General features: G+C 55.7%; 1 protein-coding gene across 1 annotated transcript in view; it reads left to right on the top strand.

The window, feature by feature from the left end:
- Nucleotides 1–941: 941 nt before the first annotated feature.
- Nucleotides 942–15,191, top strand: part of TSPAN18 (tetraspanin 18) — a 175,497-nt gene continuing 161,247 nt past the window's right edge. Inside the window, exon 1 of the mRNA XM_069471270.1 lies at nt 942–989. The gene's annotated coding sequence lies outside the window, so the exon portion shown is untranslated. The remainder of the gene's footprint in view (nt 990–15,191) is intronic.

The following is a 15,191-nucleotide window of genomic DNA, read 5'->3' on the forward strand; positions in this document are numbered from 1 at the left end:
GGTAGCCGTTCTACAGAGGAGGGAGGCTCCGGCTTACAGGTCTCAGTGAAGGCGGCTGGGGCTGGGGAGGGGGTGCGGCTGTGGCAGAGGTACAAAGATGAAAAGATACCCCCCCACCTCCACCTCCCCGCCCCCGCCAGCCCCCAGTCCTGAGGTGGGAGACACAGGTCTGGCCGCTGGCAATCAAGTCATTTGCATCGGGTCTGGGCTCAGAGGCCTCTGATGGAGCCCCCACAGCCCACTCTGTCATCTGCATTCCCAGGCTTTCAACAGGCACTCCCAGGGCTCCGCACCCCGAGCCCTGCGGTCGGGCCGGGGGGCAGCGTGAAAGTTCCCTGGGAACAAATACTCTCGGTCCAGCGTGACACTCTCCCCGCTCCCTCAACGGGTCTTCGAATGCAGACGCAGCCAGGGTCCTCGAACAGAGCGCGGAGGTGGTCGGGGGTGGAGGAGGGGGAGCCCGGCAGAGCGTGGCCCAGGGACCCCCAGAGCAAGGCTGGATGCTGGACTGAAGGCGGAGACCGAGGCCGGGAGGTGGCGAGGGGCAGCCGCGGGAGGAGACGTGCCTACACCGCCGCCGCCACGGCAGCAGCGACTGGAGACTGGAGGGGAGGCGGTTTGGGGAGGAGGAGGGGGCGCGGGGAGAGGGAGGGACGGAGCTGTGGCTGGGAGGTGGGGCCGGCGGGCGGGCGGGCGCGCGGCTGCAGCTGCCGCCGGCGTCTCGGGGGCTCCAGGCTGCGGGGCGGACGCAGCGCCGAGCGATCCACAGCGGAGCCGCGCGAGGCCGCCCGCGCCCGAGTCCCGGCCCCGGCCCGAGCCCGGAGCTCCGCCGCCGCCTCGCGCCGCGGGTTCCCGGACACGCCGCCGCCGCCGCCGCCGGGAAGGCAGCCGGCGCCGAGCAAGTTGCGAGCGCGCCTCTCCGCCCGGGAAAGTTTCCCCCGCGGCCGCCGGCGGGAGTTGGCGCGGGGTCCGGCCGCCGCCGCGGGAAGGTAGGGCGCCGCGCTCCTCCGTGCCTCCGCGCGCCCCGCCGCTGCGCCCGGGACGGACCCCCACGCGCGCTGCCCCGGAGGCTGTGCGCACGGTGGGGGAGGGGGTGCAGCGGGGATCCCGGGACGGTCCCCAGGAAGCCCAGGAACCAAGTTCTACTCAAACTAGCATGGGGGGGGGGCAGGGAGGACGGGCTCGCCCCCATCCCTGTCTCGGGTCCGCGAGGGCAGGGGCCTTCGCCCGGGACAGGTGCAGTGCCGTGGGCGCCGAGCGCTCTGGGTGGGTGAGTGGGGGCTTCCGGAGAAAGGCGGGGAGTGGCAGGTGTGGTTGCAAGGTCCGGGGTTCCGGCCAGGGCTGCGCCCGGAGGACGGGGGTGCGCCCCAGCCACCCTGTAGGAGCACAGGTAGGGATTAGGGACCAGGAGCGGGGATCCGCGCCCGGAGGATCGGTGGGCCCAGCACCGGCACTGAGGGCGGGCCGCCTTCGGGGTCCCTGGCAGCGGGGCGGGGCGCCACGCTTTCCTCCAGGGCTCCGTTATTTGCTACAAGGTGTGCGCGGTTTAGAGAAACGAGACTCCCTAGGGTGGTGGGTGTATCGGCAGCTCGGGCATGTCCAGATTTAGGGATGCAGCGGGAGTCCGCTTGGAGGGTCGCTCGGCTCGGGTGGGTTCGCGCCGGCTCCGGGTCCCGGCTGGAGCGAGGTGAGTGGGCTCCCGCCAGGGGGCGCCCTGCCCCGGCCCGCGCGCCCGCAGGAAGGCGAGTCCCGGCTCTCCGAGACGACTGCGCCGGAGTCCGGGAGTCGCGACCCGCAGACCGGCCAACTTAGGCGGGGGCCGCCCGGGGGAGCCCCAGCCGGACTGGAGGAGAGGGCCGAGTGTGAGGCCGAGGGGGCTGTGTGCTGCAAAGCTCGGCAGTCATGAGGTTATTTTTCCTGGGGGGCTGGCAGGTTGAGTGGGTGAATAGGAAATTCATCTCCCGAAAACAAAAACAAAAGAAACTTTGCACTATCTACGAAAGGGTGTAGAGAGTGTGGGTTGAAGAATTAACTTTTCGAGGTTTTTTGGAGTTGCTGAAACTCAAACTGCAAAATGCACCCTTTTTGTAGAAGTTGTACCTTTGTTCTCTGATCTGGCCAAATCCCTAGATGGGTGGGTGGGATGGGGGTCCGGGGGTATATCCACTCGGGGTATAGCCATCCTCTCTGGGCACAGGGAAACCGGGAGGCACAGCGTGGGGGGATGGGGGGCCTTAAAGACTTAAGCAGCCAAAGGAGAAGTGTTAAATTTCTCAGCAGTCAACAAGGGCCTCCACCCCACCCCCTGCGTCTGGGGTCTCCAGGCCACAGTGGTCTGGTCATTTCACAGTTATTGGTGGGAACCTGCTCTGTGTCCCTGTTGTCTGGCCTCAGGGCCCCTGTGTGTTGAGGCTGTGTGTCTGTGTCTTGGGAAGTGTAGGGACAGCTGCCGGCATCTGTGAAGAGTGTCATCTTTGGCACATGTGGGGCTGTCCAGCGTTGAAGGGACACTGGAGGGACTGTTGCCTCATCTTTCCTCTTGTTCCTTCCCTCCTCCCCACACCCCAGGTGAGTACAAATGAGCACATCAAAGGTGCAGTGGCCGCATAGTGGCCAGTGGAAGTTTTCATCTTTCTCCGGGCTAGCAGCGCGTGCTCCCTGGACAGGCCCCTCCTGCTCCGTGCCCTCAGAGTCCCCTACAAAGATGGTGGACATGGGGTGGTCCCTCAAAGAGAGATGAGTCTCCCGAGTTCAGTGTAGCCGCCAAATGTTTTTGTTGGGTGCTACTGAAATGCTCTGGGACAAATTGCTATGAGAAAGATCAGCATGATTTTTGTTTTGAATAGAGGAGGAGGAGGAGAGAGGAGAGAAAGGAAGGGTGGAGAAGCTGTTGTCTCTGGAATCCTCTTTAAGACATTCCAGGGGGCCAGAAAACAAAAGGGAGTTTTTGTTTTGTTTTGCTTTTAGTGACTCTTGTTTTTCTGCTGAGGGAAGGCTGCTAGGAACAGCCCTGCCCTGGAACCTGTGCGGGAGCCCCAGGCCTGCAGCTCCTGTGTGCTGCCCTCCCCTCTGCCCCCACCCTCGTCCCACCTGTCTTAAATTGAGGAGGGGATTGAGGCCCCTGAGGACTGCTGATGTCTGTGCTCGGACTTAGCGTACCTTATGTGGATGTAGACTTCTCCCAGGCAAACTCGGAGACCTCTGACCAAGCTAGGTTTCAAGTCTTGGGCGCTCTGTTTTCTTGTCTCCCCTTCTCCCCGATGCATTCAAAGGGCTGATGTATGTGATGTTTTTACCCAACATGAGGCCAAAATGGTAGTACAGCAATAAAAGCTCCAGGACACTATCTAGAAGCAGAAGGTAATCTGGGGCTGGGCTTAGGGCACCGCCCTTTAGAAGATTCCACATCAGCCTGGAAATAGCTGCCTGAGTTACTAAATGAGGTTGCGATGGTCCAGGGTGGGTGGTGGGAGAACAGGGTGCCGGGCAGGAGCAGGTTTGGAGGGTATCCAGGCAATGGATTGTGGCAGGGATTTGGGGGAGGAGGGCCAGGAAAAGGGAGAATGGCAGATTTGAAATCCAGCTCTTCTGGATCATCAGTGTGGCCTTGGGCTAGTCACTTTCCCTCTGGAACCTGCTGTCCCAGTCTGTAAATGAGGGTGTTGGCCAAGGAGATTCTGGGGGCCTTGCAATGTAGAGTTAGGAGAGCCTGCCCTTTTAGGGGGCTGGGCAGCCTGCTGGGCTCTGCCTTCCGTCCTGGCTCATCCTTCTCTCCAATTCTTGCCTCTGTCCACCCAGCCCTGCACAGCAAAGTCCTGCCTGAGTGAACCCAGGGGATTAGACACCAGCCTTTGTCGTCCTTTGGCTTGTGTAGACAATATGCTCAGCAGTTTTGGGTAGAGGGGGTAATGTCAGTGACCAGTTCCTGCTGGGAGTCCCATGGCAGTCTGCAAGCTCACGCCCACTCTTCCCTGGGAAGAGCCAATGTCAGTTTCTGGGCTGCACATTTTAGGGACCCCTCCCCTTCCAGAGGGCTGCTCTTCTGGTCTATTTCATCAGCCGCTGAGAAGGAAAATCAGGAACATTTGTTCATGCTCAGCTGGGACGCCGCAAAGGGAGGGGGGGCTTGGAAACCAGCACTTTGGGCCCCCAGAGCAGATGACGCCCGTTGATCAGGCATTTCTGCCACCTGATGCCGTGGAGCAAGCGCGCCAGCTTGGGCTCCTCCTGCCACCCAGGCTGGCACCTTGGACCCACATCAGTGCTCCATTTGAGGGAGTGGGTGCGGATCATGAAACACTTTTTAAAAAGAGAGGGAGCGTGCGACGATGAGCCTGGCGTTTGCAGCTGGCAGAGCAGGTCTTTCATCTCGGCACTTGCTGGCTTAAGATCCAGCCCTGCCCCTTGTCTGCACCCAGGACTGCTGGTTTAATTGGTGCATTGAACAACTTGGAAATGAGCAAAAACATGCTCGCTGGTCGTGGGCGGGTGTGTACATACTGGAAGGCAGGAGGATGGAGTGGAAAGGTCGCTGAACTAGGAGTTAGGAGACTTGCTTTCTCATCCCGATTCTGTAACGAATGGAGCAGTGTGACCTCGAGTGAGTCACTGCCTCTCTCTGAACCTCAGTTTCCCTGTTTCTTTAGAGGCAGCAATGCATGGTGGTTAAACTGCTTGGGTTTGAATGTTGGCTTTATCCTCTGTATCAGTTGTGTTACCTTAAGCCATTCAACCTCTGGTGCCTCAGTTTCCTGATCTATAAGATGGGACTAGTGATACCCCGAAAGATTGTTGTGAATAGTCAATGAGATAAAACTTGCAAAACATTGAGCAGAGTGCCTGGCACATAGTAAGTGCTCAATAAATGTCCAGCATTGTCATTGTCATTACTATTATCATATAATGGGAGAGTTCAGCGTTGATCCTTTCCAGTATTGTGGAGCATGGTGTGTGTGTGTGTGTAAAAATCTTCTTTGAGGGTAGAATAAGTCACGCTTTTGGTTCTTTTCGTCCTCTCTCTCCTCATTGAGGGAGTCCTCCTGAGCCCTGTGATTATTCTCATGGTAGCCTCATCCCCGTGGCAAGGAGCCCAATTTGACGTCACTGCAAATATCCTGGTTTCTGGCAGTTGAGGGATGATATTTCATCAGCTAGTATTTGCCTGTCCTTTCCTTCCACCCTTTGTTTCCCACTCTAACCATGGTACGAAGACCATATGTGCAGATAATGGGTTTAAGCTCATCAACCTCTCTCAGATTCACCCAAATAAGAGCCTGTCTTCCTAGAAGACACTTTCGACTTTCAAATAATCTGGTTCCTCCATTGTGTTGCGTTACGTCTGGCTGGCCCCGCATCCCTTTTTGTGGTCTGCCCTTGGTTTGCTGCAGGGACATGAGCTGGGCCAGGTCTGCGGTCCAAGGCTTTGGGCTTTACCGGCTGTCCTGGCTGGGGCAGCCTCCTCCGCCTGCTTGTGAGGGGACAGGCCAGGCTGCGTCTCCTCCTCACGTCGGTCCAGCAAGGCTGTTGCCCTGGGCCATCCCAGAGGTGATCATCGTGGCATCGTAGGGGCAGATGTCTGGGGAATGCTCCCCATCGGCCAGGAGCTAGACAATGCTTCATCCTGGTCTCCCCCCACCAGGATGGTTCAGATAGTGGCCCCGTTTTGTAGACTGGAGAGTAAGGCAGGAAGAATGGGATTTGATTTTAGGTGGCTGTGATTCTCCGTCCTGTGCACCAAACCACTTTATGATATTTCCTGTTGCATCAAAACCTCCTGTGAGCCCCAGGGCCCCAGGAAAGACCTCTCTTAGATTCGGTCAGGCCCCTCTCCCTGCTTTTGATCATCTTCCAGGCTCAGAGCACCTTGTGAGATTCCCTGATTTCATCCTACAAGGATTCCTCAGCCATCTGGGGGACAGTGAGGGGGAAGAGTGTTTTGGGACATGGCTGCTTACCAAGGAGAATGATCTTATTAAGCAACAAGAAGTTGTAATGGAAAGAGGACGTGTGTTGGAGTCACCCATTTGAATCTGAATCTTGTTTCTGCCATTTATTGGCAGTGTGGCCTGGTTTTCTTATCTGTGAAAATCAGAATCATCGCAACAAGAACACTGTTATGCTAAGTGACATTAGCTACTGCAGCAGATGACTCCAAAATCTCGGTGGCTTAATTAACACAACAGGGTTGATTCCCACTCACATGACTTGTCTAAGTGGGTCTGGGCTCCACATGGTTACGCAGGGACCCAGGCTGATGGTGACCCCATCTTTGCAGCTGCCCCTTCTGGAGCGTGTGGCACCGACAGCGCAGAAGGGGAGGGGAGATGGGAAAGCCACACTAGCACTCAGTTGCTTCAGCCAGCAGGTGACACACGTCACTTCAGCTCCAGTGCATTGGTCAGAACTGCCACCTGGCCCCAGACCAGCCGCAAGGGACGCTGAGATGTAAGGAAGCTGCTGCAGGGACACGAGCACTGACTCTCTGCGTTTACGTTCACCCTCGTGGGGGGCTTTGAGGATTGTGAGATGAGGCATGGAAAGCATCTGACATAGACCTGGTACGTTGTCAGACCCTCACACGGGGAAGCTTCCTTTTCCTGATAATCCCTGATGTGCGTTGCTCTTTATAGATTACAGACTGTCTACAGAAATATAGAAACTATTTCTGGGCAGATCGTGTTGTGCCTATAATACGCTGGAGGGAGGTGAGGCCCACTGAGGCCGAGGGCTGTCGAGTGAGTACAAAGCAGGGACCTTCGGCCCGGGACTCCCACCACCCCTCTGGCTTACTGAAGTTTACTGCTCTGAGAACCTTTTCTAGAACTTCTCCCAGGATCGTTTAGAACCTACGTCTGCTCCTTTCTCCTCCCCCCATTCCCTACCTTCTGTGTGTCTGTGGTGGGGGGTGGGAGGGAGGTTGCAAGAGCTATCCGGAAGCTGAGGGAGAAGGGCCATAGGATGTGGGCCCCACGCACACTGCTTTGGGAGTTGCTGTGCATCCGAGCCCGGGGGTGTCCCCCAAAGCACACATGTGCTTGCCTGCGGCTCCTTCCCGGCCGTGCGGCCCCGTGCAGCCCTTTGTCTCCGTGCGAGATTGGGCAGGGAAGGAGAGGGGCCGCTCTGGTCTGGCTTGTTGGACCCTCCAGGTCTCTCTCCACATCTCCTGTGGAAATCTGAGCCCCAGTGCTGGAGGTGGGGCCCAATGGGAGGTGTCTGTGTCATGGGGCGGATCCCTCGCGAATGGCCTGGTGCTGTCCTCACTCTGTTAGTTCCCAGGGGAGCTGGTGGTTCTCTCTCTTCCTCTCTCGCCACGTGATCTCTGCACACGCCAGCTCTCCTGCTCCTTCCGCCGTGAGTGGAGGCAGCCTGAGGCCGCACCGGAACAGGGCTGGCGCCGTGCTCTTGTACAGCAGAACCGTGAGCCCAGTACACCTCGTTTCTTTATCAACTACCCAGACTCGGGCATTCCTTTTAGCAACATGAATGGACTGAGACAGGGCCTGATGAGGCTTTCCAGGCCTGTGTTTCCGGGGACAGTAAGATGGCCAGACCTAGGTTCGAATGCTGACTGCTCTACTTAGCGCTCATTCATCTTGCAGAGCCTGCCTCAGTTTTGTCCCCTGCACAATGGTGAGACTGTAGGAAAAGCTAGTCAAGTGCCCAGCACATAGTAGGTGTCACTGTGTTTGCACCGCTCCTTTCCCACTTGAGCAAGAAGGAAGAGCTGCCCTTGGCAGGGGAGCAGCCCCTGGGGCGAGGCTGGAAGTGGGCCCAGCACACGTGCTCAGACTCCAGCTCTCGGGTGGAGAGTCACTGGGTCCCCCCACCCTGGACCTAGGCCTGTCTTTTCATGTCTAACTACCACTGGGGCGCGGGGCTGGGGGATGCTGCTGAGAGGCTTCCGCCCACCCCGCCCGGGTGGCTGCCTCGCCTGCTGGGGGGACAGATTGCAGTGCGCCGTAGCGGGCCAAGTGTGCTGGGCCACCTGGTGCCTGACATTTAGGGCTCCCTCCAGCAGAGCAGGCCCAGTGAACCCCTCACTCGGGGGCTGTGGGTTTTAGCCCCCAGGGGAATGAGGCGCTTCTCACTGGTCCTCGTGGGGAGGAGCTGGGTGAGCTGGACATAGGCGTGCACGGCTAGGAAGGATTCTGAGATGGCCCGTTCCCCACCTGGGCGTAGTGGACACTGGTCCCTGGGGGCACTGAAGAGAGTGGCCTTTCTCTGAGGCTGGAGACATGCCGACTCCGGGTTTCTCTGAGAAGCCGGCACTCAGGCCAGTCGAGCTGCGACTTGGGCACCTTGGGGCCCTCGGACACACCTCATTCACTCCTGCTCCCGGACCTCAGCTTCTGCAGGGCAGGGCAGTGGCTTTGGAGCCGCTCCATAGCCCTGTGGGGCGGCGTGTGGGTTTCCCAGGGCCGCGGTGACACGGTACCACAAACTGAGTGGCTTAACACAATGGCAATTTGTTCTCGTAGTTCTGGAGGCTGGAGTCCGAAATCAAGGTGTTGGCAGCACTGCGTTCTGCTGACAGCTGGCAGGGTGGATCCTCCCTGGCTCCTTCCTGGTCGCCGGTGGGACTGGCGATCCCTGGTGTTCCTTGGCCTGTGAATGCCTCGCCCCGATCTCTGCCTCCCTCCTCCGACACGTGCCACTCTCCCTGTGTGTCTGTCTCTCCTCTTCTTGTAAGGATACCAGGCATGTCGGGTTGGGGCTCACCCCAATGACCTCATCTTAGCTTGATTACATCTGCAAAGACCCTAGTTCCGAATGTTGCATTCACAGGTAGCAGGGGTCAGGGTGTCAACATATCTTTTTGGGGTACGCAGTTCAACCCCTAGCAGGTGGGTAGTGTTATTGCCCTGTTTGCAACCAAGGAAATCAATGCGAAGAGTAATTTACCCAAGTTCATACAACTACGCAACTCGTAGGTGATTGGCAAATTACTGTCTGTCCATTTCAGTTTTCTTATCACTACAGTGGGGTTTTACACCCACCTCATATTCTAGTTATGCGCAGCAAAGGAGGTCAGTGTCTTCATCAAAACACACTTCGTCGGAGCTCAGCACCTGTCGGTCGTGTTACCCACTTTGCGCCCACCCAGCAGGCCTGGAAGGTGCCGGGTATTCAGCCAGGGCTCGGGAAGCATCAGCATATATGAATCATAACGAAATGGAGATAGGATGTTTTCTAGAAATAATTGTTTGAAACGACTGAATGAAACGCACCACCTGCATTTTTTCAACTTTTCTGTCTGGAGCTGCCTGCCGGCTCCGTCTCCTCGCACGTCGAATCTGTGGAGATGAATTGTTCTTGCTTGGTATTTATCCCGGGTTCACCTTGAGCACTCCAGAAGTCACGGTGACTTTTGCAAGTTGGGCTTCTCTCCCCAGGGGGGCTTCTGGGCATCTGTGCAGGGAGGTCCCTGGGAGGGCTCGTTGGTGACTGTCAGCTCCAGAGCCCTGCCCTCGAGGGCCGGGGGGTTTGGGGCTCAGCCATGGAGGCTGGTGGGCTCTGATATGCAGCCTCACCTGGTGCCGCTGGGCAGAGGAGGCAGCCTTCAGTGGAGGGTTAGGAATGCAGCTTCTGGACACAATGGCCCGCGTTCAAATCCCGCTTCAGCCTCCTACCATGACCTTTGTCTGATCGTTGAGAAATCACTTAAATTCTCTGTGCTGCCATTTTAGCTCATAGGGTTTGGTTAAAATGCATAAATGCATCTTTTAGGATGGAATGTGGGACATCAAAAGTATCCCATGAATGTTAGAATTCCTCTAGATGATTTATTTATCATCTGTTTCCCCTGTAGAGCCAAGGCTGAGATGTTTCTGTTTTGTTCTCCGTGGAGCCTGCGGGGTGGAGCTCGGAGCCTGGGGTTGAGCAGATGCTCGGTTTATACGTGCTGATCCGACGAGTGAATGAATGAATGAATGAAAGAATGCTTAGCTTGGGATCCCAGCCTTCCCCGCTATGCACCAAGGCCTCTACCTGTGAACCCCTCTTATGTAGGGGACTGGGGTTACCATGGCAACAAAGCCCGGGAGCCACAGGGTGCTGTGGAAATGCCCAGGGGCTTGGGGACAGAGAAGGCCTCCTCGTGGAAGTGCAGTACTAGCTGAAGCGGGGAGATGAGGAGAAGCTGAGGAAGGGGCCCCCGGAAGATTGTGGTCGCCAGGGGAAGCAGGATGTGGTAGCCCAGGGAGAGATCACATTCAGAATGTGATCTTGCGGGGACAGACTGACATGCGGTCAGAGATGCCCCCCAGTGTTTCCAGCACTCCAGAGACAGGCCAGTCCTTCTCCGGTGTGATCCCCCAAATGAGGTGCACCTCATTTCAGGGAGCCCGGACCTAAGAAAATGCCAGCTGGATTAGAAGGTCTTCATTCAATTTATAGACAAATTAAGACTCCCCTTGCTTCCTACGGCCTTAACAATAGATTCAATTTACAGAAGTTCAGCTTACACACTGCCAGGGAAAACATCTGCTGTGTAACGTGATCATGTTAGCTGCCTTGCTTAAGACCCTTCGGTGGATCCTCCGTTGTGTTCAGAAGGCTTTTCGTGTGGCCTCCGCCCCGTCCCCACCCAGGCCTGACTCCTGTCTCCAGTCCACCTGCCGCCCTGTTTCCTTCTCCTGTTCCCACCACATGGGCCTCTCCTCATGCTCTCCCTGGACTGTTTTTTCCTCCCTCTTTGGTTACCTGACTCCTCCTTGTCTTTTGGATCCCAATCCCTTCGTCACCTCCTCTGGGAAGTCCTCCTTGACTCCCAAATGGGCCAAATTCCCTATCTGTTGGCTCTGATCACTCCACAGAGCTCTAAGTCCTCTCTTTAGTGGTGTTTGTCACTGTTTGCCAATTGCTGACTTCTTTGCATGATGTTTTAAACATCCATCCCATCGACTCCAGTGTGAGCTCTGGAAGGCAGGACAGTGTCTGCTCATTCCTGTGTCTCGGGCACCTGGCACCGACCCGGGTACCCGGCAGTGCTCATAAGGTGCCTGAGAAATTCTTTTGCCTTCTCTCCATTTTCTGCTCTGCAAACCACTCTTTTCAGGTTGTCCTGGGGAGTGATCGCAGCTAACGTGTATTGATCCCTTGCAGGGTGCCAGGTGCGGACATGTCTGATCTCATCAACCAGCAGAATGGTTTACAGCAAGGACACTGCAGCCCACCTGCTGTGAGTCCATAAAATCCGTCCAACAATAACACCTAATTTATTGAGTTGTTGTGAGGACTCCATAAACTCAGTCCTGTCAAGTTAATTTTCTCCCAGTTTTGGAAGCTGGAAGTCCTTGGTCAAGGGGTTGACATGTTTGGTTCCTTCTGAGGTCTCTCTCTTGGCCACTGTCTCACTGTGTCCTCACACGGTCTTTCCCCAGGTGTCTCCTGTGTGTCCAAATTTCCTCCTATAATATTTAATAATCCCAGTCGGACTGGATTGGGGCCTACCCTGAAGGCCTCACTGTAACTTAATCACCCCATCAAAGGTCAGCTCTCCAAACATAGTCACATTCTGCAGTACTGGGGGTTAGGGCTTAAATATGTGAACTTTGGGGGACACAATTCAGCCCGTAACATCGAATTCAGTACTCTCATTATCCTCATTTTATAGTTGAGGAATCTGGTGCACAGTGTGGTTAAGTCACGTGCCCAAGGTCACACAGCTGATGACACAGGTGCAGAGATGCAAACCTGGAGCCCACACCTCACCACCAGACGGTCTGTTCCCTGGAGTCATCAGCTCTTTGACAGTAATTATGTTTTACTCATGAAAGACTTAGAAAAAAATGAAGCGTAAAGATAGAGAATATGGAAATAGAACAGAAGCACATTCAGTGGGAGGGAACTCTCAGCCTTAAACCCATCCTTGCCCAGAGATGCCAGTGCTACCTACCAGCTGCTTGTGTGTCTCGAATTGTTCTCTCAGTAAATGAGCACTTCCGTGTTCTCAGCGTCCTTCTTTTGGTAGACCTCGTGGCATGCTATACACATTGCTTTGCCTCTTGCATTTGTTTATTTGTTCCTTTTTTTTTTCTTGATCAGTAGTTTTATTTATCTCTTTTCTGCTACATGTGTGTACTGCGCAGCGGTGGAGTCTGGGCCTTTGGTGTACCCATCATGCGAGTTGTTCACTTGGTCTGTGTTGGCACAAGTGCTTCTGCCCTGTTGGAGTCGGGCGTCTCCAACGGCAGACCCTGAGTGAGGATTTGGGTATTGACTGGCGGTCTCGCTGGTGGAGGGTCCCGGGGTATCGGCTTCCTAGTACTTCAGACGCCTCCAGGCCTGGAGGCTGAAGGGGTGCTTGAGGTCAGAGCTCCCCGAGGGAAGAGAGCTGTCACCGACGTGGTGGAGGTTCTCCTGGGTGGACGTGGGGTAAGGGGGAGGCGCGTTGTGATGGGTGCCTCGAGTTCCACGGCACGGACAGAGCGATGCATCCATTCTCCTCTGGTGGACTGAACACTCGTCTCCCGTCGCCCCACTGAGCAGACAGTCTGCAGAGACACCTGTTTTGCAGTGGCTGCCTGGGTCCGCGGCCATCTGCTCTCCCTCATGGTTGCCTGGCCTTCCCTGGCCTCTTCCTGTCCACTGCCCATCCCCTCTTGGTCCCCACCAGCATCACCTTGGCCTTTCCGTCTCTTAGGGTCTGAGACCTGGGCCAGGTGGGGTGTGGGTACAAGCCCCGGGGGCCCTTTGGAGAGGACATGTAAGGAGGAGACCCAGGGTTCAAGATACAGGGCATCTCTGCCTTCCCCCAGAGTGTGATGAGGGCAGCGATGGGCAGATCAAAGGGCTTTTTGTTGTTGTTTTATTTTCCTTTCCAGAGGATTCTTGCTGGGAAAGCAGGCTGCAGAGCCAAGGCAAACAGTGGCTCGGAGGCTGCTGCCTGCTCCTCCTGTGAGAGGGGAGGGCCAGGCAGGGGGAGTCACCTGTGCTGCTGGGGCTGGCCGTAGGTGGGACTTCCCCAAGGGTCTTTCCTCCTTCCCTTCTCTGTGCCTAGAGACCCGTGGGGACACTGGGGGCCCAGCTCAGGGGCTATGGGCTCCCAGGAGGCCTGGGAATGTGGCATTGTCAAGGAATTGGGGGAGCTGGATCACAACTTAGACATGCCCATGGATTGCTGTCCTCCCTGAGTTGTTCCTCAGCTGAAGTGCTGTGGGGAGCACTGGACTGGGAGTCCAGAGAGCCTGAGCCCAGACCCAGTCCTGGTTTGGCTCTAACAAACCTTTGTGTCTCCCATGGACTTCTGGTCCACATCAGGGGAGCTGGGCTGCTTGTCCTCTGGGTCTCCTTCCAACTCCAGAGCCCCTGGGTCTCCCCTGAGAGTCTCTCGGACGGGGGACGGACGGGGGACGGACAGGGGACGGGGAACGTGACCTGGGAGCCTTGCATTCCCTGGAGAAAAGCGCTCAGGAAGCCGAGGGCGTGGTTGTTGATGGAAGTGGGGATGTTGTTTAAATAAATTAAGAGCAAAAGAGGACAATTCATCCGTGTTATTTTCACTCACTGGGATGATATGCATAACATTTCCTCCCTTTCATTTGATAATTTTTCCTTCTCCAAGGAGTTTGATGAAAGCAAGTGTCTGATGATTTGATGCACAATGAGCTCAAATAAAAATATTCTTTTCAAAAAGTGGTTGCTATGTAATTGAATTTAAATAATGAGCAATTTTTTTTCTACGTAGTCCAACTACTCACAAAGGTCTATTCAGACCTGTTTAAGAAGACAGTGTGTGTGTGTGTGTGTGTGTGTCTGTGTATAAAGAAAAATGACCTCGCTGATAGAATCTTTTTGGAAAAAGAATAATAATGGTGATAATATAGTTAAAGTGTAAGTTCGTGCATGTCTGCTGGTGAGAAATATGCGGGATTAAAATTAAACACCCTGCTGGAGGGAAGAGATCCGAGGGCAGTTGTAGGTAGGAGTCCTTGTGGCGTTTGAATGGGGGCCGTGGGCAGGGAGGAGAACCCAGCACTGGAGTCCCACTGATCTGGGTTCAAATCCTGGCTCTGCCCCTTACCAACTGCATGACCTTTGACAAGTTATTTATCCCACCCCAGCCTCAGTTTCCTCATCTGGAAATAAGGGACGGCAAAACCAAGGTCAAGTGGCTGGCCTGGTGCTGGGCATGGGAGAGACCTGCCGTGTGGGCCCCTCCTTCCCCTCCCTTTCCCTCCATTCTCTTCCTTTTTCTCTCCAGAAACACAACAGTTTTTCCATGTACGCGCTGGACCCATATCCTTTTTTTTTTTTTTTTTTTTTTCTGAGACAGGGTCTTGCTCTGTTGCCTGGGTTGGAACCGCAGTGGTGTCATCATAGCTCACTGCAACCTCACACTCCTGAGCTCAAACAATACCCAGGCTCCTGAGTAGCTGGGACTACAGGTGGTGTGCGCCACCAAGCCTGGCTAATTTTTCTATTTTTTTGTAGGGATGGGGTCTCACTATGTTTCTCAGGCTGGTCTTGAATTCCTGGGCTCAATCCCTCCTCACTTCAGCCTCCCAAAGTGCCGAGATTACAGGCGTGAGCCGCGGTGCCCAGCCTGGACCCATGTACATTGTATCTCATTTGATGCCCAGCAGTTCGATTGGAGTGAGATTTTTATCCCCATTTTACAGAATGGAAACCTGAGGTGCTGAGTCATAGAATTTGCTAGATTACCTAGCGGGTAGAGGGGTATGTGAGAAACTGGAAGGATTTGTCTGAACCATAGCAAGGTCTGGCCTCTTCCACTGTAAGGGAATTTTTGCCCGGGAGGTATGTTGAGTGCAGAAATGGGTCCCGGTGTTACTGCACGTAGCCAACCTGCCTGGCTTCCCAGCTTCCTTCTTTCCCTCCCTCCCTCCCTCCTTTGGCTCCTCCCTCTCCAACCCCTCCCTCCCCATTGTGCACTCCACTTTTGCTGAACATTGGAGGCTGCGGGTGGTGCACCCAGAGGGTGGTTACATCACTACTCACCCCAGTAGTGCACAGCTGACTTTTCTGGTCTCAAAAGCCCCTCAGCCACACCCACCGTTGGAGCTCTCTCCCAGGTCCCTGGCTCGGCCTGGGCTCTCCTGCCCACTCCTCATCTCCCAAGCCTCTCCCTGGTCTCAGGACCCCTCTGTCCCTCCCTCAGAGTGTTTTGCTCTTTTGGTCTCACTTGGAGGACCCCCTGCCCCGCATGTAGGTGGTTCGGGTTTGGTACC

This window comes from Eulemur rufifrons, chromosome 6, assembly GCF_041146395.1.
Source record: "Eulemur rufifrons isolate Redbay chromosome 6, OSU_ERuf_1, whole genome shotgun sequence".
Classification (NCBI taxonomy): Eukaryota; Metazoa; Chordata; class Mammalia; order Primates; family Lemuridae; genus Eulemur; species Eulemur rufifrons.